Source organism: Peromyscus maniculatus, chromosome X (genome assembly GCF_049852395.1).
Source record: "Peromyscus maniculatus bairdii isolate BWxNUB_F1_BW_parent chromosome X, HU_Pman_BW_mat_3.1, whole genome shotgun sequence".
NCBI lineage: Eukaryota > Metazoa > Chordata > Mammalia > Rodentia > Cricetidae > Peromyscus > Peromyscus maniculatus.
In genome coordinates, this window is record NC_134875.1 from 95,828,192 (window position 1) to 95,852,526 (window position 24,335).

At 36.7% G+C, this 24,335-nt stretch overlaps 1 pseudogene; it reads left to right on the forward strand.

Annotated features, from left to right (window-relative positions):
* The first annotated feature begins 4,627 nt into the window (after positions 1 to 4,627).
* On the forward strand, positions 4,628 to 22,546 carry LOC107402958 (large ribosomal subunit protein uL6 pseudogene; annotated as a pseudogene).
* The last annotated feature ends 1,789 nt before the right edge of the window (positions 22,547 to 24,335 follow it).

Genomic DNA, 24,335 nt, shown 5'->3' on the forward strand with positions numbered 1-24,335 from the left:
TCACAGCATCCCCCCCCTTTTTTTCCAAAGGAAGGTTTTAACCTTAACAAAGTAAAAATACATATAATTTGGGAATTTGGGCATAGCTTTTTTTTTATTACTTTTTGTTGGAGGGGGGTGCTGTATCTTTTTCCGAATTGCAAAGGCCACTTCAGGGATGGTGCCATATTGTCCTGGGCTCAGAAGATGCCTTTTGATAAAGCTATAACCACACTTGTTTTGGAAGGAATCAGTAGTCCTTTGTTTCGTGTCCTGTCTGTCCATTTTGTCCTGTTGTCAGCAGTTGATTCGAGAATACTTTATTGTCCAGTGGCTAGCTTTTGCCACAATGAAAGTTAACTCCATATGCAGTTTCTTCAATGCCCATATTTTCTCTGAAGTAGATTGGTACTGCCAGGAGGCGATATGTCTCAAAAAAGAAAAATTTTCTAAGCTATTAAAACATTTTAAATGTCATATTTTGTAGATCTCTGAAAGGTTTTGAGATGACCTGTCTATCTAAAATATATCTGTTCAATTTTTAAAACATATCTAATATGACTTCAAGTTCTATTGTAATGTCTAACTACTAACTTTCATTTCTTTATATCCTAATAGTTGGTAATAATAACATTTAAAGATCAGAAAATTGCATTACATTGTTAAATGAATGGTATAAGTACAATTAGAAATATACATATAGCCTTTTCTAACAATATCAATTTCAATATATATAATTTGTATATAATATAAAACAATACAATCCAATGTAAGTATTTAAAACTAGTAATTGTCTTTTTTTCTATTTTTTAAACAAGATCCTTAAATCTAATCTCCTTTGCTTAGCCTTTTTAATAACCTTTGACAAAAACTTGTAACCAACCCCCCTAAACAATGAAAATTATCTCAGACCCAAAACCCTGGGCGCCATTTGTAGCTACAGTTTTCTGCCTGGCCCGTAGTCAAGACAAATCTTTGTCACCCACCAGTCCCATAGCTGCTCAGACCCAACCAAGTAAACACAGACTTATATTGCTTACAAACTTAATGGCCATGGCAGGCTTCTTGCTAACTGTTCTTATAGCTTAAATTAATCCATTTCCATAAATCTATACCTTGCCACGTGGCTGATGGCTTACCGGCATCTTCACATGCTGCTTGTCCTGGCTGTGGCTGACAGTGACCTTTTTTGCCTTCCTGTTTTTTTTTCCTCTCTGTTAGTCCTGCCTATACTTCATGCCTAGCCACTGGCCAATCAGTATTTTATTTATTGATCAGTCAGAGCAACACAATTGCCATACAGAACATCCCACAGCACTTCTTGGCTATTTGAGATTCCTATGTGGAGAATTCTCTGTTTAGATCTACCTCATTCTTTAATTGACATATTTGTTTTTTTTTTGTGTTTTCTTGTTCGTTTTAGATATCTAGATTCTTGAGTTCTTTATATATTTTGTATATTAACCCTCTGTCAGATGTGGGTTTGGTGAAGATCTTTTTCCCATTCTGTGGGTGTTATTTTGTCGTTACAGAAGCTTCTCAGTTTCATGAGATCACATTTGTTACTTGTTGATCTTAGTGCCTACATTACTGAAAGCTATTCCCCACTTTCTCTTCTATCAGCTTCAGTGTATCTCGTTTTATGTTGAGGTCTTTGATCCACTTGGACTTGAGTTTTGTGCAGGGTGATAGATATGGATCTATTTGCTTTCTTCTACATGCCAACATCCAGTTAGACCAGCACAATTTGTTAAAGATGTTTTATTTTTTTCCATTGTATAATTTTGTCTTTGTCAAAAATCAAGTTCCATAGGTGTGTGGACTTACCTCTGTGTCTTTGATTCAATTCCATTGATACACTTGTCTGTTTTTATGCCAATTCCATGTGGTTTTATTACTATAGCTCTATAGTAAAGCTTGAAATCAAGGATGGTGACACCTCTGGAAGTTCTTTTACTGCACAGGTTTGTTTTACCTATCCTGGGTTTTTTGGTTTTCCATATGAAGTTGAGCATTTTTTTTCAAATTCTATAAAGAATTGTGATGGAATTTTGATGGTAATCGTATTGGATGTGTACAATACTTTTGGTAAGAAGGACATTTTACTATAATCCTGCTGATCCATGAGCCTGGGAGATCTTTCCATCTTCTGATATCTTCTCTATTTCTTTGCTCAAAGACTTAAAGTTCTTGTCATGTAGGTCTTTCAATTACTTGGTTAAGGTTATACCAAAATATTTTATATTACTTGTGGCTATTGTGAAGAGTATTGTTTAACTGATTACTTTCTCAGCCCATTTACCATTTGTACATAGGATGGTATTGTTTTTGTTTTTGGATTTTTTTTAGTTACTTTTGTATCTAGCCACTTTGTTGAAGGTGTTTATTAGCTGTGAGAGTTTCCTGGTAGAATTTTGGGGGTCACTTATGTATACTATCATATCATATTCAAATAGCTATACTTTGACTTCTTCCTTCCCAATTTGTATCTCCCTCAATCTCCTTGAGATTTCTTATTGATCTATCTGTATTGAACAGATATAGAGAGTGGACAGCCTTGTCTTGTCCCTGATTTTAGTGGAATTGCTTTAAGTTTCTCTCCATTTAATTTGATGTTGGCTATTGGCTTGCTATATGTTTCCTTTATTATGGTTAGATAAGTATTTTGTATCCTTGATCCCTCCAAGACTTTCATCATGAAGGAGTGCTAGATTTTGTCAAAGGATTTTCAGAATCTAATGAGATGAATATTCTTTCAGTTTGATTATATGGTGTATTACACTGACAGATTTTAGTATGCTGAACCATTCCTGTGTACATGAGATGTAGCCTACTTGATTGTGGTGGATGATCTCTTTGATGTTTCCTTGGATTATATTTTTGAGTATTTTATTGAATACATTTGCATCTATGTTTTGAGGGGAATTACTCTGTAATGCTGTTCATATGTTGAGTCTTTGTGTGATTTGGGTATGGGGATGACTGTGGCCTCCAAAGACAAATTTTGCTATTTTCCTTCTGTTTCTATTTTGTGGAATAATTTCAGGATTATTGGTATTAGCTAGTCTTTGAAGATCTGGTAGAATTCTGAGCTAAAACTATCTGGCCTTGGCTTATTTATTTATTTATTTTGGCTGAAATACTTTTTGTGACTTCTATTTCCTTGGGAAATTTTGGTCTATTTAAATTGTCTAATCTTGAATTTGGCAAGTGGTATTTATCAAGAAAATTGTTCATTTCTTTTAGATTTTCCAATTCTGTAGACTATAGGTTTTTGAAGTATGACCTAATGATTCTTTGTATTTCCAATCTATTTGTTGTTCTATAAACTTCTTGTACTTTTATAGGCATGTTCTTCTTTAAGTTAGGAAAATTTTCTTCTATGATTGTTTTAAAATATATTTCTGTGTTTTTGAACTGGGATTCTTCTCCTTTTACTATTCCTATTATTCTTAGGTTGGGTCTTCACATGATGTCCCTGATTTCATGGATGTTTTATTTTGGCAGGTTTTTTATATTTAACATTTTATTTGACTGGTGAATCTATGTTTCTATTATATTTTCAACACCCGAGGTTCTTTCTTCCATCTTTTGTATTCTGTTGGTGATGCTTGCTCACTCAGTTTGTGTTTTCTTTTCATGTCATGACTGCTTTGTAGCAGGAATCTTAGAAGGTTTTATTAATAAAACCAAACCTGGAGCCAAGTATTGGGGTGAACACTGGAAGATCAGAGAAACAGAACAAGCCACAGCTTACCTCACCTGGCCACCTTCTTAGCTGATCTTGTTTCCTCAGACTGGAAGCCTCTGGGCCCTCATATCTGAATGACTCTCAGATAAACTGTGTTGCTCAAAACCTAAAAGCTTAACCAGCCAATGCTTCTAGTTTCTAGTCTTCATGCCTTATATACCTTTCCGTTATCTGCCATCACTCCCTGGGATTAAAGGCTCACTTCTTGGGATTAAAGGCATGTGTCACCAGGCCTGGATGTTTCCAACATGGCCTTGAACTCACAGAGATCCAGAGGGATTTCTACCTCTGGAATGCTAGGATTAAATGTGTGAGTGCCACCATTTTCTAGCCTTCGTATCTAGTGGCTGTTCTGTCTCTGACCCCAGATAAGTTTATTAGGGTGCACAATATTTTGGGGAACACAATACCACCACACTGCTTTCCTTTACCTGTTTTTTTTTTTTTACTTTGCTAGCATTCCTTAAGGGATTTATTGTTTTCCTCCAACATTTAGTAGTCTTTTCTTCAATTTTACTAAGGGAGTTTTTGGTTCCTTTGTCATCTTCATAAAATTGTTCTTCTTAAGGTCATTTTCTTGTGCTTGAGATTCATTGAAATATTCAGATCTTGCTATGTTAGGATGGCTGGGCTCTGGTCATGACACATCGCCCTGACTGTTGATTATTGTATTCTAACATTGGTGATTAGGTATCTGGGCTTGGGATGGTTAGGTCTAGCCCCTGATTTCTGAGTTTGTCTTTGTTGGATGTGTATTTTATTCCTTGGTTTCTGTTTCCTCTTTGGTTTTCTAGTCTTTGTGGCCTGGATTTCTGTCACCTGGCCATGCATGATTTCTAGTCTAATTGTGAGTCTTTGTCCAACCTGGGAGTTGTTCTGATGGTTAGTTTGGCCGTTATGGCAGCAGAGGGTCTCTGTTCTTCTGACTGGTGTGGCCTGCTCCTAAGCAGCTGGTGTCTGTTCAAGCTGGTATGGGTTCAGCCTGTTCTGACTGATGTGGCTTGCACTGGAGTGGGGGAAGTCCACTGGAGTTTGATGCAGAGTCCAGAAGCAAGGCTTACAACAAGCTGGAATGATGTAAGCTTGGGAAAGATCTTGAGATATAAAATCTGGGGAGTTTCTCTGGCAGGAGGATCACTTACAGGTTCTGACTGGTGTGGCCTGCCCCTGGGTGGTAGAAGTCCATTGGGGTTGGGGACAGGGCCCAGCAGTGTGACCAGAAAGGAGCTGGGATGATGTGGGCCTGGGAAGGATTCCAGGGAACAGAATCCAGGGGAGAGGGTAGCACTGCTGGCAGGTGGGCCGCTCACTAGTTTTAACTGGTATGATCTGCATCTGAGTGGCTGAAGTCCACTGGTTGGGGTCAGTGCACAACATCTGGGGCCATCAAGGATCTGGGAAGGGGTAGCAAGGGTGAAGAGTCCTGGAGAACAGTATGGGGGGGGGGGGTAAGTTCTGCTGATAGATGGGTCACTCACCATTTCTAGCTGTTATGGCCTGTGCCTGAGTGGCAGAAGTCTGCTGGGGTTGGAGCCTGGCCCCAACAGCAGGGCCTGGGAAGATGTGGGGCATTGGACTGAGGGACAGAATCCAGGAAGGGGCCGCTCAGTTGGCAGGTAGGTTACTCACTGGTTCTGGCTGGTATGTCTTACATGCCAGTGGCTGAAATCTACTGGGGTTGGCAGCAGGGCCCAGCAGCTTGGATGGTATAGATAGAGGGAAGCGTCCTGGGGAGCAGACTCTAGGGGGCTGTAATAATTGTCTTAAAGAAACAAATGTCTTTTAAAGTGGAGAGTGTATATGAATACAGCAAAATTCAATGAAATCAACTGAAAATTTTACTTAGAAACAATTAATTAGGATAAAATATTAATTGTATTGATTTTAGACACAAAACTAACTAAAAATAATCAGTAGAGACAAGGGAGATTGTGGAGTCTGCATTTTTACTCTCTTTTTTTGGCAATCGAAACTAAACAATAATCTGTGATTGACTGGAGTAGTATAAATATCCTCCATTAATATTGGAACCAGAAATAACTCTAAAATAATTATCTTTCTCCACTTTGTGTTTAAAAGGAAATCAGAGAAAATGATTTAATAGCCTTTCATTGATGTGGACTTACAAGAATATGTCTTGGAAATGGATTACTAGTGCATAAATGGAGTATTATTTTTCTTTCTTAGGTATGTAGAGACTAATGAATACATGCTCATCCATAAAATTAATCTCTGATGGTAATTATACTAAACTACTCTGAGAATGTTTATCACAGTGTAAAAGTCATTAAAAGTATTTTTGAATTAGTTACAAATGTAGGTAGAAGTCTAATTCAGAATCAGTCAGTATCATTAAGTATTTCAGCATTTATCATTTCTTAAGTAAAACTATACAGTATTTCAACTGGATCAAGTTCTCTTGGTACTAGCTTTGAATCTCAATAACATTGCCAGAATCTAATATTATCATTCAACATTCCATCCAATTTAAACATATGTAACAATTTCCATTTTTGTTAAAAACCCTTTGGATACCATGCTATTATCGCATGCATATTCAATATTTGATGAAAGATATGTTATCAACCCTAAATAAAAGGTGTTATGAACATAAATTTTGCCTCCCCACTTTGGGATGCAGGTTTTTCTCTATCATAAGGAGGTAATTGATACATAGAGTGGAATTGATGGTGTTAGAAGTTTGGCCCTATGATTGTGCTCATACAGTGCTGCCCAGGATCTTTATGTCAGTAACACTAATGACACTTCCAGATTCCAAATAAACAAGTAGTCCAAACAAAAATAATGAATATAAAAATCCCCTCATATTTTGTCTGGATGTGTAGGAAAGGTAGCTTAGGAGTGCATGTATTAATTAACCCTGAATGAATTTTTTAAACAAGTTATTTAATTGACATTACCTATTATATGAAGCCAGTTTTTTTAATTTTTAATCATGGCTATCATTGTCTAAAAACACATAAGTGATATACATGGCTGCAAATAATTTTATATAATATATATCTGAACAATGCTTTGGAACTAGTTGATAAAGGACCATAATGAATAACCACCCAAGGAAGAATGGCATTTTCTTTCTTGAAGTTTGTAAGGTATGTATCTCCTGAATCACTTATATAGTATTTGTGGCCATTCTTTATATTGCTGTCTGGTTTTATGATTTGCTTTTGTACAGAGATTTATCGTCTACTGTCATGACTTATACCCAGTTTAGATTGACAGCCCTTATGGAACAGGACTGTGTATAATATTTCTAAGTATCCTCTATTGCTACAAAGATGAGTGTTGCATGCTTGGCAGGCCATTAATACTATCAGTTGAATGATTATAGGTAACTTGCTGAGCATTCCTGTACAGTTAACTGGGAAGGTAAACCTATATGTTTCCATTTGATAATATGTAAGAGATATACTCCATTTCCAACATGTATCTAATGTATAAGACAAAATTTCTTTTTTTGGCGGATTTATTCTGATATTATTCTTGTTCTAAAACAGAAAAAAAATTACTTTAGGCATCAATTGATTAAACAAAATGTATTTCTAATTTGCTGACTGAAGAATACCTGAAGCATGCTAATGTGTTCTATGCCAAAGAGAGACTTTGTTTCCTCGAGAACCACCTTAGTGCAATCTTCCTAAATACTAATCAAAAACTGCATGCCAAATATATATGCTGCTATGGCTATCAGTATGCTGTGAATGTGTTGCTCTGATTGGTTAATAAATAAAGTGCTGATTGGCCAGTAGCCAGGTAGGAAGTATAGGCAGGACAAAGAGAGAGGAGAATTCTGGGAACAGGAGGGCAGAATCAGGAGATGCTGCCAGCCGCTGATATGTGAAGCAATGTGTAAAGATGCCAGTAAGCCACGAGCCAAGAGGCAAGGTATAGATTTATAGAAATGGGTTTATTTAAGATGTAAGAACTAGATAGCTAGAAGCCTGAACCTCTAGGCCAAATAGTTTAAATAATATAAGCATGTGTGTGTTTATTTGGGTCTGAGTGGCTATGGACCCAGACAGGACTGGAGAAAACTTCAGCTACAATATGCAAGTCTTTCAAATACAATCAACTACCATTTGAAACATTTCAAACACAAGTATAAATACAAAAATACTACATGATTTTTTTTAATGAAAACTATTTCAATTCTTGGTAATAGTCAGAAAGGGATTAGAAAGACAAAGCATTTATAAAATGCAAAGCTCCATATTGCAAAATAGGAATCAACTGATTAAAACTTTAGTAACTGGTAGCTTAATAAATGTAGTGATAAAATAGTTGATTTTGCTACTCTTTATTTGTATTTATGTTAATATGTGATTTTTGAACACATATGAAATGTGTGTAGGTATTTAATATCAATATGGAAAAATTTTATAGCTGTTACACTGAAAATAAATTATTTGAATATTTAAAAACATTACTGTGGTTCTTAATTTTTCTTCCTGTCTAACTGAAATAAAACATCTATTAAATAATACCATGGTCTACTTTACTTCTCTATATTTCCAACAGTGCCTTGAAAGTGTTGTGTGTTTGATTTCTGTCAATGTGGTTTGGATAAATTTCAAAAGAAAGAAGTCCCTGGTTTTATAAGATGGATGAATTAGTTAGTAGAAAGGTATCATTAAATAATGAAATGGATTTTTGTCTTCTCTTTAATTTGCTAAAGTGTCCCTCCAAGCATTATGAGAATTTATTGAACAATGTAATTATAAGACCTCCATTTAGAATGAGAATTTCTAAACTGAATAAACATATTACCCTGAAAGCTTAATTCTAGTGTTGTAAAATATGGAACATGCCAATCAAAATGACAATACATCTCAAGAACTGTTTTGAAAAGGCACATATTCTGGCACAATGAAAAGCAACAATACTCTAAATATCCAAAACTTGGTATGTGAGTGTTAATATTGGCACCAGTATAGTTCTTCTTTGGGGCTCTGGCTTTCATCATTAACTGTTAACCTCCTAGCAGACCAATACACATGTAATGAAGATGACTTTGGATCATATGAAATGAAGTTTCACATAGAAAACAAGAATTAAATTACAAACCAGCAATAAAATCAAGCCTTTATTTCCATATGTGTAAATATGATACGCGTTTATATAGCCTGTTAATATAACACTTATACCCATTTGGAAGTGCTGCAGATTAAACCCAAGGCCTTGTGCATGCTAAAAGAGCAGGTAGTCAATAAGCTTTATCACTTGCCTCAATACTTTTACACATCCATATCACTATCTGTAAAAATTACTTTCTTATTTTCTTTTATTTTTCTGGTGTTTAAACATTTACATACATGTAATTACATAATAGAGTTTAGGGACTATCTGTTCTTAAACAACATCACAAATGTGTATTTCATGCATGTTGCTTCATCCTTGTACCTAACTCATGCTTGTTTTGCTTTTGAAATGGGCCTACCTCATTCTACTTCTCTGCCTTGAATGGACCTAAGGGCCCTTATCCTCTACTTTAGCTTTCACTTGATTTTTCACAAATATTTTTGAACCATCAGGTATAGTATATGTCAAATTAATTTTGTTTTTTTTTAAAACTTTGACACATTACCTAATCAATGATGCCAATAATTGCCCTACCTAGTTTTACCTATTCAATATATTCAGCAAGACAACAAATTCTAATATGATACTTGAACATTAATTAACGTATAATGGTGTTTAAGGTCCTTCATCTTTCATTTCCATAGTAATATATTATCCTAATTTCATCTTATTTTCCAAAAAATGTTCCATATATGTTCCTATAAATACTAACTCTTCTGGAATGTGAAATTATCACCTTTCTAATAATTATTTTTGTATTGCTGATTAAATCTATCTCTTTAGTCTAGATTTCAACCAAAATTGAAATACTCAAATTGTAATTGCTAATGAGTGATGAAATTAAAAAAGTATCTTCTGAATATCATCTGCCTTTCTTAAATCAATATTTAAACTTTTATTAACTCTTTTATAAGCATACAAAAATAGCTTGATTATGAGATTTAATTATTGTTTTTGTTTTTCGAGACAGGATTTCTCTGTGTAGCTTTGGTGCCATTCCTGGAACTCACTCTGTAGCCCAGGATGGCCTCAAACTCACATAGATCAGCCTGCCTCTGCCTCCCAAGTGCTGGGATTAAAGGCAAAGGCATATGCCGCCACCACATGGCTGATTATGAGATTTTTTATCTCTGTCTTTGTCTCTTTCTATTTCTTCATATATATATATATATATATATATACATACATACATACATACATACATACAAATATATACACAAAGATATATATGATATATTTCATTATATATAGTATGTATCTCATTACATACATGTATATATGAGATATATGTGATATGTATATCTGCATATATATGATATATAAATAAGTATACCTTATTACAGTTTTTCTGTTTTGCCCTCCATATTGCTGTCTATCTCCATTTTTCTCCTTTTTTCATTAATTCTTCTTTCCCCGTGTCATATTTTGTACTTTCTTTTTGCACTCTCTCAATCACTGTTGACTTTTTACCTCCTCATAGTTTGCTTTCCACAATTCTTTTGTTTCTACCAATATAATCTTCCCTCTGTGATTCATAATATAACTTGAAACTATTTGTTCTTAAAAATTATTCAAAATATTTTTCTTTTTATGCTTAAGATAATAATAACAATATTTCCCCTTCCCCTTTCTCTTTACAAACACTCCCATATTTCCCTTCCTGATATCCTTCAAATTCATAGCCTCTTTTTTCATTAGTTGTTATTGTATAGTCCCAGCTTTTGCCTATAGTTCTTGGTGGAGGGTTAAGGTTTAAAGGGTTCTTCCATGTCAACTTTGGCATATACATTGTTGTCACTTTTGTTCAACTCACCTTTGGGCAGATTCTTTGTCTTTTATTGTATATCACCACTGCAAGATACACATTACCGTTTTTTAATTTGGTTGTCTGGGAGATTATTGAAATGGGATATAGAATCTGTAAATGCATGGGAAGTACAGGTAATTTTGTAACAATTTCAATTTGTATGACAATACTAACATTCATTTCTTAAAAAGTTAAGAACAAATAGTTGAGGAGCTGGAGAGATGCCTTAGCAGTTAAGACTACTGGCTGCTTTTCCAGAGGACCAGGGTAACATGGTGCCTCAGAACCATCTGTAACTTCAGTTCCAGGGAATCTGATGCCCTATTCTTGTCTCTGAAGAAACTGCATGCACATGGTACATATACATTCATATACATAAAAAAATAAATAAATTTAAAACTTTTAAAGAACAAGTATTTCAGATTCTCCTTACCTTATACCACTTTTACTTCAACATCCTCTGGGTTTAAGGGACTTTAAGTTTGGCTAAAATTAAAGATAAATATTTAATGCAATACTTTAGCTCTCCAATATGCATTTATTCATGAAACAAATATTTATTTCATAATTCTTATGATCTAAATACTCTTAGAGTTTCTTGTATCATATTGTAATATTGTTAAACAAGTTAGAACTAAAGTTCCTGGGATTAGAGGAAGAGGTGAGTAGGTGGTCTCCTGGCTGGACAGCCCCACTCTCTAGGCCGTAGGTGTCCTTCCCCCACCCATAACAGCCCCAGAAGTCAGTCAGCAGGCCAATCATACCACATGGCATCAGAGTTCTCTGAGCCACAGCCACCACCTGCAGTGATTGGAGGAAGAACAACCCCCAGAGTCACAGACACCACCTGTACTGGTTGCAGGATTTAACAAAATCATAGAACACTTTCTCAACCTAAAGAAGGGTATGCCTATGAAGGTACAAGAAGCTTATATAACACCAAATAGATTGGATGAAAAAACAAAAACAAAAGTCCCCTTGCCACATAATAATCAGAACACCAAATATACAGAATAAAGAAAGGATATTTTTTAAAAAAAGGCAAGTAACATAAAGGCAGACCTATCAGAATTACACCCAATTTTTCAATGGAAACTCTGAAAGCCTGGATAGATGTTTGTCAGACACTAAGGGACCACAGATGCCAGCTGAGACTACTATACCCAGCCATGATTTCAATCACCACAGACAGAGAAAACAATATATTCCATGACAAAAATCAGATTTAAGCAATACTTACCCACAAATCCAACCCTACAGAAAGTACTAGAAGGAAAACTCCAACCAAAGGAAGTTAGTTGCACTCACAAAAACACAGGCAATAGATAACCTCACACCAGCAAATCCCAAAGAAGGGAAACACACACACACACTACCACCACCACCACCACCAAAACCAAAAATAATAGAAATTAACAATCATTTGTCATTAGTATCTCTTTGTATCAGTGGACACAATTTGCCTATAAAAAAAAACCACAGGCTAACAGAATGGGTATGAAAACAGAATCTATCCTTGTGCTGCATACAAGAAACACAACTCAACTTGATAGACATTACCTCAGAGTAAAGGAGTGGGAAAAGATTTGCCAATTAAATAGAATCAATAAACAAGTTGGTGTAGCTATCCTAATATATAACAAAGTAGAATTCAAACTAAAATTAATAAAAAAGATAGAGAAGAACATATTATATTCATCACAACAAGAATCCATCACGATGAATTCTCAGTTCTGAACATCTATGCCCCAAATACAAGGGCACCCATATTTGTAAAAGAATCATTACTGAAGCTTAAATCACATATCAAACCCTACACACTAAAAGTGGGAGACATCAACACCCTACTCATACCAATGGAAGGTATGCCAGACAAAAATTAATAGAGAAATAAGGGAACAAACAAACGTTATGACTCAAATGGTCTTAACAGACATCTATAGAACATTTCAACCAAACACAGACGAATATACCTTCTCAGCACCCATGGAATCTTCTCTGAAATTGACCACATACTCGGTCACAAAGCAAATCTCAACAGATAAAAAAAAAAATGGAATTATCGCCTGTATTTTATTGGACCATCATAGCTTTAATCTTAGAATTCCACAACAACACAAATTACAGAGAGCCTACAAACTCATAGAAACCTAATAACACTCAACAGAATCACCGCTGGGTCAAGCAAGAAATAAATTAAAGACTTCCTAAAATTAAATGAAAATGAATGAACAACATACCCAAACTTATAGGACACGGTGGAAGCTGTGCTAAGAGGGAAGTTCATAGAACTAAGTGTCCACATAAAGAATTGGGAGAAATCCCACACTAGTGACTTAATAACACACCTGAAAGATCTAGAACAAAAAGAAGCAAACTCACCCAGGAGGAGTAAATGCCAGGAAATAATCAAATTGAGGGCTGAAATCAATAAAATAGAAACAAATAGAACAATACAAATAATCAATGAAACAAAGAATGAGTACTTTGAAAAAAATCAATAAGATAGACAAACTGTTATCTAAACTAACTAAATAGAAGAGAGAGAAAGCATCCAAATTAACAAAATCAGAAATGAAAAGGAGAACATAACAACAGACACTGAGAAAATCCAGAGAATCATTAGGTCATACTTCGAAAAAATGTACTCCATAAAATTGGAAAATCCAAAAGAAATGGACAATTTTCGGGATAGGTACCACACACTAAATTTAAATCAAGACAAGATAAATAATTTAAATAAACTATACGCCCTCAGGAAATAGAAGCAGTCATTAAAAGCCTCCCAACCAAAAAAGGCCCAGGGCCAGATGGTTTCAGTACAGAATTCTACCAGAATTTCAAAGAGGAGCTAATACTAATACTCCTCAAATTGTTCCACACAATAGAAACAGAATGAACACTGCCAAACTCTTTTTCTGAGGCAACAGTTACCCTGATATACCAACTACACAAAGACACAACAAAGAAAGAGAATTACAGACTTATCTCCTTCATTAACACTGATGCAAAAATACACAATAAAATACTGCCAAACCAAATCCAAGAATACATCAAAAATATCATTCACCATGGTCAATCAAGCTTCATCCTAGAGATGCAGGGATGGTTCAACATATGAAAATCTTTCAATGAAATCCACCATATAACTACTACTCACATCACCAGGGAGGCTACCTGGAAAACAGGACCTCAAGAAAGACGCGGGGATCACCCAATGACGGAGAAATGGATGAGATCGACATGAACAGCCTGGACATGAGTGGGGGTAATGAAGGGCGAGGGTCAGGGAAAGAGAGCTTGGGGGAGCAGGATATCCCAGCTGGATCAAGAACAGAGAGGGAGAACAAGGAATAGGATACCATGGTAAATGAAGACCACATGAGAAAAGGAAGAAACAAAGTGCTAGAGAGGCCCACAGAAATCCACAAAGATACCCCCACAATAGAATGCTGGCAATGGTCGAGAGACAGCCAGAACTGACCTACTCTGGTGATAGGATGGCCAAACACCCTAATTGTCATGCTAGAAACCCCATCCAACGACTGAGGGATCTGGATGCAGAGATCCACGGCTAGGCCCCCGATGGAGCTCTGGGAGTCCAATTAGCAAGAAAGAGGAGGGTTTATATGAGCAAGAATTGTTGAGACCAAGGTTGGATAAAGCACAGGGACAAATAGCCAAACGAATGGAAACACATGAATTATGAACCAATGGTTGAGGGGCCCCCAACTGGATCAGGCCCTCTGAATAGGTGAGACAGTTGATTGGCTCGATCTGTTTGGGAGGCATCCAGGCAGTGGTACCAGGTCCTGTGCTCAGTGCATGAGTTGGCTGTTTGAAACCTGGGGCTTGCAGGGACACTTGGCTCAGCCTGGGAGGAGAGGACTGGACCTGCCTGGACTGAATCTACCAGGTTGATCTCAGTCCTCAGGGGAGGCTTTGCCCTGGAGGAGGTGGGAATGGGGGGTGAGATGGGGGCAAGGGGAGGGGGCCGGGAGGGGGGAGAACAAGAGAATCCGTGGCTGATATGTAGAACTAAATTATATTGTAAAATAAAATTTAAAATATTAAAAAAAGAAATCCACCATATAAACAAACTGAAAGGAAAAAACCCACATGACCATCTCACTAGATGTAGAAAAAGCTTTCAACAAAATTGAACCCCATCATGATAGATATCCGTGGAGGGATCAGGGATACAAGAAACTTACCAAAACATAATAAAGGCATATACAGTTAGCTGACAGCCAACATCTAACTAAATAGAGAGAGTAACTAAACTCAAAGCAATTCCACTAAAATCAGGAACAAGACAATGATGTCCACTCTCTCCATGTCTATTCAGTATAGTACTTGAAGTTCTAACTAGAGCTATAAGACAACAAAGATATCAAGTGGATACAAATTGGAAAGGAAGAAGTCAAACTTTCACTATTTGCAGACGATATGATAGTATATATAAATGACCACAAAAATTCTACCTGGGAACTCCTACAACTGATAAACACCTTCAGTAATGTGGCAGAATACAAGATTAACTCAAAAAAATAAGTAGCCTTCCTTTATACAAATGATAAAAGGGCTGAGAAAAAAATCAGGGAAACACCATCTTTTGCAATAACCAAAATAACATAAAATATCTTGAGGTAACTCTAACCAAACAAGTGAAAGACATACATGACATGAACTTTAAATCTTTGAAGAAAGAAATTGAAGAAGATATCAGAAAATGGAAAGATCTCCTGTGCTCTTAGATAGGTAGGATCAACATAGCAAAAATTCCAATCTTACCAAAAGCAATCTACAGATTCAATACAATATCCATGAAAATCCCAACACAATTCTTTACAGACCTCAATAGAAAAATACACAACATCATATGGAAAAACCAAAACCCAGGATAGCCAAAACAATCACATATAATAAAGGAACTTCTCGGGGCATCATCATCCCTGACTTTAAGCTTTATTACAGAAGTATGGTTAAAAAAAAAAGCTTGGTATTGGCATAAAAACAGACATGTGGATCAATGGAATCAAATTGAAGACCCTGCCATTAATCCTCACATCTATGAACACCTGATTTTTGACATGGAAGTCAAAATTCTACAATGGAAAAAAGAAAGCAAATGGTGCTCGAATAACTGGATGTTGACATGTCAAGATGCAAATAGTTCCATATCTATTGTCATGTACAAAACTCAAGTCCAAGTGTATCAAGACCTCAACATAAATCCTGTTACATTGAACCTGAGAGAAGAGAAAGTAGGAAGTAGCCTTGAATGCATTTGCACAGGAGATCACTTCATAACTATAACTCCAAAACACAGATACTGAAAGCAACAATTAATAAATGTGACATTCTGAAACTGAGATGCTCCTATAAGGCAAAAGACATGGTAAATAAGATAAAATGGGAAAATACTTTCACCAACCACACAACTGACAGAGGTCTGATCTCCAAAATATATAAAGAACTCAAGAAATTACATCAAAATACCAAGTAATCAAATTTAAAAATGAGGTACAGATCTAAACAGATAATTCTCAACAGAAGAATCTCAATTGGCCAAAAGTCATTTAAGGAATTGCTCAACATCCTTAGCCACCAGGGAAATGTAAATCAATACACTCTGAGATACCATCTTACACCTGTCAGAATGGCTAGGATCAAAAACACTGATGACAGCTTATGTTGGAGAGGATGTGAAACAAGAGAAACACTCCTCCATTGCTGGTGGGAGTGCAAACTTGTACAGCTACCTTGGAAATCAATATGGGAGTTTCTCAGAAAATAGGGAATCAATCTACCTCAAGACTCAGCACTACCACTCTTGGGCATATACCCAAAGGATGGTCAATCTTAATACAAACGGACACTTGCTAAACCATGTTCATAGCAGCATTATTCAAGATAGCCAGAACCTGGAAACAACCTACATGACCCTCAACTGAAGAAAGGATAAAGAAAACATGAAACAATCACATAATTTAGTATTACTCAGTGGTTAAAAAAAAAACAATGACATTGTGACATTTGCAGGCAAATGGATTGAACTAGAAAATATCATCCTGAGTGACATAACCCAGAAAGACAAACATGGTATGTATTCATCATAAATGGATCATATATGTAAAGCAAGGGATGACCAGGCTACAATCCACAATCCCAGAGAAACTAGATAACAAGAAGGACCCTAAGAGGGACATGCATGAATTGTCCTGGAAGAGGGAAATAGATAAGATCTCTTGGGTCAACTAGAAGTGGGGCAGAGTGAAGGGGGTCGGGGATGAGAACATGAAGGAACAGCATGGTCAAGTAAGGGTAGGGACAGATAGGGAGAGCAATAAAAGAGATATCTTGATAGAGGGAGACATTATGGGGTTAGGGAGAAACCTGGTGCTAGGGAAATTCCCAGGAATCCACAAGGATGACCCCACCTAAGACTCCTAGCAATAGTGGAGAGGATGCCTGAATTGGCCTTCCCTTGTATTCAGAATGGTATCTATACTAATTGTCATCAAAAGGCCTTCATCCAGTGACTGATGGAAGCAGATGTAGAGATCCATAGCTAGGTACTGGGCAAAGCACCTGGAATCCAGTCAAAGAGAAAGAGGAGGGACTGTATGAGCATTTCAACATCATGATGGGGAAACCCACAGAGACAGTTGACCTGAGCTAGTGGGAGCTCATGGACACTGGACTGACAGCTGGGGAACCTGCAGGGGCCCAAAGTATTTCCTCTGAATGTGGGTAAGAGTTGTATGGCTTGGTCTGCTTGTGGGGCCCCTGGCAGTGGGACTTAGATTTATCCCTGGTGCATGAACTGGCTTTTTGGAGCCCATTGCCTATGATGGGATACCTATCTCAGCATTGATGCACCGGAGAGGGGCTTGTTCTTGCCTCAACTTGATGTGCTGGACCTGATTACCTTCCCATGGGAGGCTTTGTAGTCTCTGAGAGTGGATCGGGGGCTGGGAAGAGGTAGGGGGAGCAGGGAAGAGGTAGGGGGAGCAAGAGGAAGGGAGGAAGGGGGAACTGTGTTTGGTATGTAAAATGAGAAAAAAAATAATGCTTAGTCCATAAAAAAAGTTCCTGTTTCTATGAAGCTTCCATTCTATTGAGTGAATGTAAACCTAATTAAGGAATAAATAAGGAATGAAGGAAATAATAATTAGCCATATTTTTTCTTGATATAATTAGGTGGGGACAATTATTTCAGAATAGATGGTCATAGATAGCCCTTTTATATTTAAATAAAAATCACATTATTTCAATAAAATTAAAATTTAAGAACTCATTGGACAGGAGGTATAGCACATTACAAAAGAGATATGTAGCTGAAGTTTTCCCTGATAATGAAGAGTGCTCAGAAAGATTTTCTGGGGCAAAACAACAACAACAAAAGAATGCAATGTGCTGCCTGAATGTAAAGAAGTGCCTATCATTTCAAGACAACAATCAGAGCACCCTAACTGTTCATACAATGGCAAACTTTGAAGAGAGGCTTGGGACTCAAAAGAAATTAAAGTAAATGTTGTTAAAAATCAAACTGTACCAAACCCGTTACGAGGGATTACCATTTTGTGGGGGCAGGGGAGGGTTGGCGGCTTGGATGTGACTCTATAGAATGTATCAGGCTTTGCTGACCCCATTGGAAGACCATACCTTCTTGTAGGATGAAATGGGTGGTGAGTTGGGGGAGAGGCTGGAGGGGCAGGAGAAGGGAAGAGGGCGATCTGTCATTGGTATGTAAAATGAATTAAAAAATTATTAATAAAAGAAGGAGAAAAAAGAATATGTTGTATTTACATCACACACACACACACACACACACACACACACACACACACACACACACACACACATCAGTTATGACCTATTCAGGTAAAAGCATTTCTAACCCAGGTGACAACTAATGTAAAGGATAAAAAGATGGAAGTGACCTTGATATTTAATAAGTATAAAAGAGGAGTTTGGGGACTGAGGAAATGGCTCACTTGATAAAGTTCTTGCTGTATAGTATGAGGATCTGAGTTCTGTTGTATAATATTTTGTGTGTGTTCTGACAAACAAAGTTTGCCTAGAGATCAGAGGGCAGAGCTAGCCATTAGTTAACCACAGAAAGTAGTAACACACACCTTTAATGCCAGCACTTGGGAGAAGGAAGCAAGAAGATCAAGAGATTAATGCCACCCTGGGCTACACAAGTTTGAACCAGTCTAAAAAAGAAACAGAAACTGGGCAGTGGTGGTGCACACCTTTAATCCCAGAACTAGGGAGGTGGAGACAGGAATATAAGCCTGGTGGAGACAGGATCTCAGCCAACCATTCAGTCTGAGGATTCTTATAGACAGGGCCCCCATTCAGATTGAGTATTTGCAGAAGTAAGAAGTTTCTAGTGGCTGGATGCTCTGCTTCTCTGATCTTCAGGCAAGCTTAATTTGTCAGAACACAAAGAAAATATCATACAATAGAGTTCTGGTATAACCTAGAACCTAAGTAAAAGGCCAGGTGCAGTGGTACACATATTTGTAACTCCAGTGTTTGGGCATAGGGTAAAAAGAGGAAGGTCCCTGGTGTTTGCTAGCTAGCCAGTCTAGCCAACTGGCAAGCTCAAGGTTTAGTGAATGATCCTCCTAAAAAATAATTTGGAGAACAGTTTTGTATGAAAATTGATGTAACCTTCTTGGTACAATGTATACACATACATGTATACCACCAATACCTAAATGGACACTCAGGCATCCATACACATGGACATAAGCACATGCACACAAGTCTGTTTTTCTAAATCAGAGTGAGCCAGAAAGAAAATTCTGAATTATATCAAAGAGTTAGAAAGAACAGGTAACCAGGGACTCATGGAATCCAGAATGAGGAATTAAATTTAAGCCTTATGTACAACAGAAGACTTGAACATAAAAGGCCAAATTAGTTTATGTGATGAACAAATATATCTAAGCAAAATAAGAAAGAGGCAATTTCAGCAGTTCATATGGACAACTACAGAAATTAAATTGCTTGTGTTTGTAAATAGTACAGTTTTCCTCATAATTCCAGATGACATTCTGCTTACCTTCTATATGCTTCTTCTTATTTGTTTGTTTATGTGATCTAGTTCTCCAGCAGGAATCCTGTAGAACCAGGCAAAAAATTTGAACCCTGGATGCTTCATATTTCTCAGATGATGAAGATTTTGCAGATATCAGAATAAGGGAAAAGAAAGTGATTGACAGAAGGACTTTGAGGCTCAGCATTTTATATTATTCATATACTCAAGATAAATAATCTTTTACATATTGTCATGGATTTTCTACAGACTTTTCAATATTTGAGGACATTGTTAAACCTAGGTAAGTGTGGCTCAAATATCTTATTAAGATGACAAAAGGTTGTCTGCTTCTGTTCTTAGGCTAGAATATTTAAAACAGAAACTGGTACAGAAAGGCAGTCCAAGATGACTGTGAACTGTCTTGTGAACTCTCTCAGCAGCAGTTTTGTCCAACAGGGCCTGATTTGCAATATCTTTCTCAATTGAGGGTTCCCCGGTCCCAGGTTTGCTACAGTTACTGGCTGACAATGGGCAATGAGGCAGCAGAGGAAAGGAAGATGCCTACCTCCAGACAAGCTTAGAATGCTATTTCAACTACCCCATGAGACCAGCAAGGATGGCTGGTCACAAGCAAAGTATATACAGTGCATATATTCCAGGTATCAACATTAACCAATTCCTACCTTGTGTTGCCAAGTAATTCATTGTATATTTTCAGGATAAACACTTTGTTAAATCTGTACCTATTGATTGTCTCCCAAATGTGTCACAGACTATGAATAATGTCATTCTGCACTGATAATTATTTAAGTTTGAAGGTCTATCACTCTATGTCTTCAATGACTCAGGAGGACAGAAAAGGCTTAGGTGCATATGCTGCCCAGAACTCACTAAGATGTCAGTTTGTGTGGCTTAGGTACAAGGGTAACAGTCTCATGTACCAATTTATTGATAGGTTTCAGGTATGGTCCACATTTATGATCAAGAGCCTTAGCTATGTGTCACTAATAGATTTAGTTGTTTACTTGTGGTGATTCCCCTGCAGGCTTTACAGCAGACAAAGAAAAAAAACGGTCTACTAAGAGACAAGAATGAAACTTGGATCAGCCTGATTTTATTGTAACTGGTGCTGGCACAAGACTTCTAGAATCTGGCCCAAATCATTATGCTTTAGTCATATTTAAGCACAGCACAATTTTTGAAAACAATATTCAGGTAATAATTAACTCAATCCCAAGTGCACAACAGTTTAAGACATGTTTACATTGATACTCCTTACATCTGGCTTCTTTCACAAGAATGGGTATTGTTGACTCAGAGACAGTGCCCAAGATTTAGGGTCTAAGGAGCTTGACTGATGTAAACATAATGCCTGTGGGTGTCAGGATTTGTCTGGCCTTAAGATAACATAGAAGTCACTTAGGCTGTTGTAAAGCACAAGTGACATCATTCATAAGAGTGGGTTTTATGGTCTAAAAGTAATGCTCAAGATTTATGGAAAAGTGTCTTGGATAAGTAAAAACATAAATTCTGGGAGATACTGATAGAGCCTGTCTCATCAGATAGCAAAAGATCACCAGGTTGTAAACTACCTCATTGCTAACATTCCAGGAAGAACAGCTACACACCTCATTACATTGAAGAGGCAAGCTGTGTGCTTAACTTTCCTGGCTTCTCCAGTGCTTATCTGTGTGCACAAGGCTTTTTGCCCTCTACATTTACAGTATAAATCAATTACTGATTCTGTGCAAGCAAAACAAAATGTGAGCTTGAGTGCTGAGGTTGATATGTCCGCAACTGCCATCTTCAGAATATTGATGTGTTTGAAGCACTATCAAAGTGCTTGGTTCACAATATTATTTATATGATGATGGTTATAAAATTTTAAATGAGAACACATAAAATAAAGGAATGTTAATTTTAAGAATATGATCAAAATTGTTATGATAATTATGTTACTATATGATCAAAATTATTATTAAAAATAAAATAAAATATGAATAAAGTATAATAAGAAAGAATACTGAGAAAAAAAACCCTTGATATGTGTTGGGTAACTATCCCAGAAGAAAGTGAGCCTTTATTATGTGTTATCACATCTTCTACCATGAATGGTACATGCTCTTCTCATGCATGAGTTCTAGTACCATCTCTTCCACTTATACTAATAGGTTCTAACTTGGTATGGGGTGTATCTATGACCTTTCTGCTGATCTGAGGCATTATTTAAAAATGACTTTATTGATGTCTCTTTGTCTTATCCACTAGTATATTGAAAATGATTCTTAACAATCAGACTGTAGACACTCCAGAAAATGTTGACATCACTAGGAAGGGGCATATAGTCATTATGAAGGGCCCCAAAGGGAACCTCTGGAGTGATTTCAATAACATCAATGTAGACCTGAGTCTCCTTGGAAAGAAAAAGAAGAGGCTCCAGGCTGACAAATGATGGGCTAACAGGAAGTAACTGGCCACTGTCCGAACCATTTGCAGTCATGTTCATGACATGATCAAGGATATTATGTTTGGCTTCCATTACAAGACACGATTTGTGCATGCTCTTTTCCTTGTCAACATCACCATTCAAGAGAATGGGTCTTGGATTGAAGCCTGAAATTTCCTGGGTGAAAAATACATCCACAGGATTTGGATGAGGACAGGAGTTGCTTGTTCTGTCTCTCAAGCCCAGAAGCATGAATCAATCTTTGAAGAAAATAATACTGAACTTGTTTCAAATTCAATGGCTCTGATTTAGGAAGCCACAAGAGTTCAAAACCAAGGATATCAGAAAGTTTTTGGATGGTACTATGTGTCTGTAAAGGAAACAGTGCAAGAGACTGATAGCTAAGGCCTAAGCTCCAGAAACAAGACACTGAATTGCAAGTATGTCTTTTGTGACAAGAAAAGAAAGACTTGTTTGAATAAAAATTACTTGATTGACTTGATGTCGAACCTATCAACTGTCATAAACATGATTCAAGTATGGAAAACTAGACAGCTCATCTCCTAGAAAAGATGTTCATTATTACATTGTAATAATTTTCTGAACTGGTACAACTTACACATGGCATAATTTTGTGTTCATGTGTCTTCCCTCATTTGGGTATCCTTTAGGAAATCTCATGAGAAGTCACAGTGGATGGAATTAGCAACTTGAAATGAAAATATAGTGACAGGGGAGCTTCACACACAATTCAAGATATAAAACCATATAACTGGAGAGGTGAAATAGGAACAGAAGTTTAAATGTTTCATGCCAAACATAAAGGATGGATACAAAATTACTCAAGTAGGGAGAGTTTCATTCTAAAACAAGGACTGGATACAAAGCATGTTCAGAAGCACTGAATATACAGTCCATCATCAATGTCTTAATATATGCCATTTAGGTAAGGTGGAAATATTAACCTAGAAAGACACTGAAAAAACATGAGCCACATTTAAGAAAAAGAAAGAAAATTGATGAAATAATTTTTAGGCATGGTGGCTCATGCATAACCCAAGATTTAGGAGGCAGAGACAGGCATATTATCATGAATTTGAGGCTAGCCAGAGAGTTCCTGGACAGCATGTGCTTCAGAGTGAAACTCTTATCCAGAAAAAAATTATGCTATTATATCCTCATAGTGAAAATGTAGATTCAAAGGTAGCAACAAGTTTTGAGAATATTAATCAACAAAATTTTAAATTAATTGTGTGCAATGAGTCATATATAGAAGTTACCTTTGACTCACAAACAAAAAATAACATTAATAAATACTGTGCTTATTAATCTATGATCATAATTATTGACTTAATTGCATTCTTTATTGAAAATGCTTCTTTAAAATATTAAAAATAATTGTCCTTATCCCTTATAATTCCATACACATATACAATTAAATATGACTTAATTCAACCACTATTTCCATCCTCCAACTTCTTGTATCCCCCAACATGTACCACTTCCAAATTTGTGTTTGTTTGTTGTTTGTTTGGTTGTTTGTTTGTCTTGTTTTCTGATAGCCCAGTAAGTCTAGTTAGTGCTGTCCATATGTGCATGGGTGTAGTGCCATGCACTGGAGCATGGGGAACCTACCACGGACCACACATGAAAAAAAAGAATTTTCTGCCCTCAGAAATTATCAGCTGCCAGTAACACTTCAGTAAGGGAATCTTTATCAACCTCCTCCCACCAAGGCTAAGGGATCACCATGAAAGAGGAGACAGAAATATTCTAAAAGCCAGAAGAAAAAAAGAAGTGCTATGAAATGCTGTCTTTTGAACATGACATATGAATTCCACTCACGAACTCACAACAGCTGTGTTTACCTGCAGAGGTCCACACAAGATGAATTTAGCCAAAATCATGGCCTAGATGAGATAGTTTTTCTTTAAATGCCTTAATTATAGAGCATCTTATCACTTGTTTATCTAAACATTAATGCTCAAGCTTGTCTCTATGAATGTTTTTATAAGATATAGATATTAGGCTGGGCGGTGGTGGCACACGCCTATAATCCCAGCACTCAGGAGGCAGAGGCAAGTGGATCTCTGTGAGTTCAAGACCAGACTGGTCTACCAAGTGAGTTCCAGGAAAGGTACATAGCTACACAGAGAAACCCTGTCTTGAAAAACCAATATAGATAGATAGATAG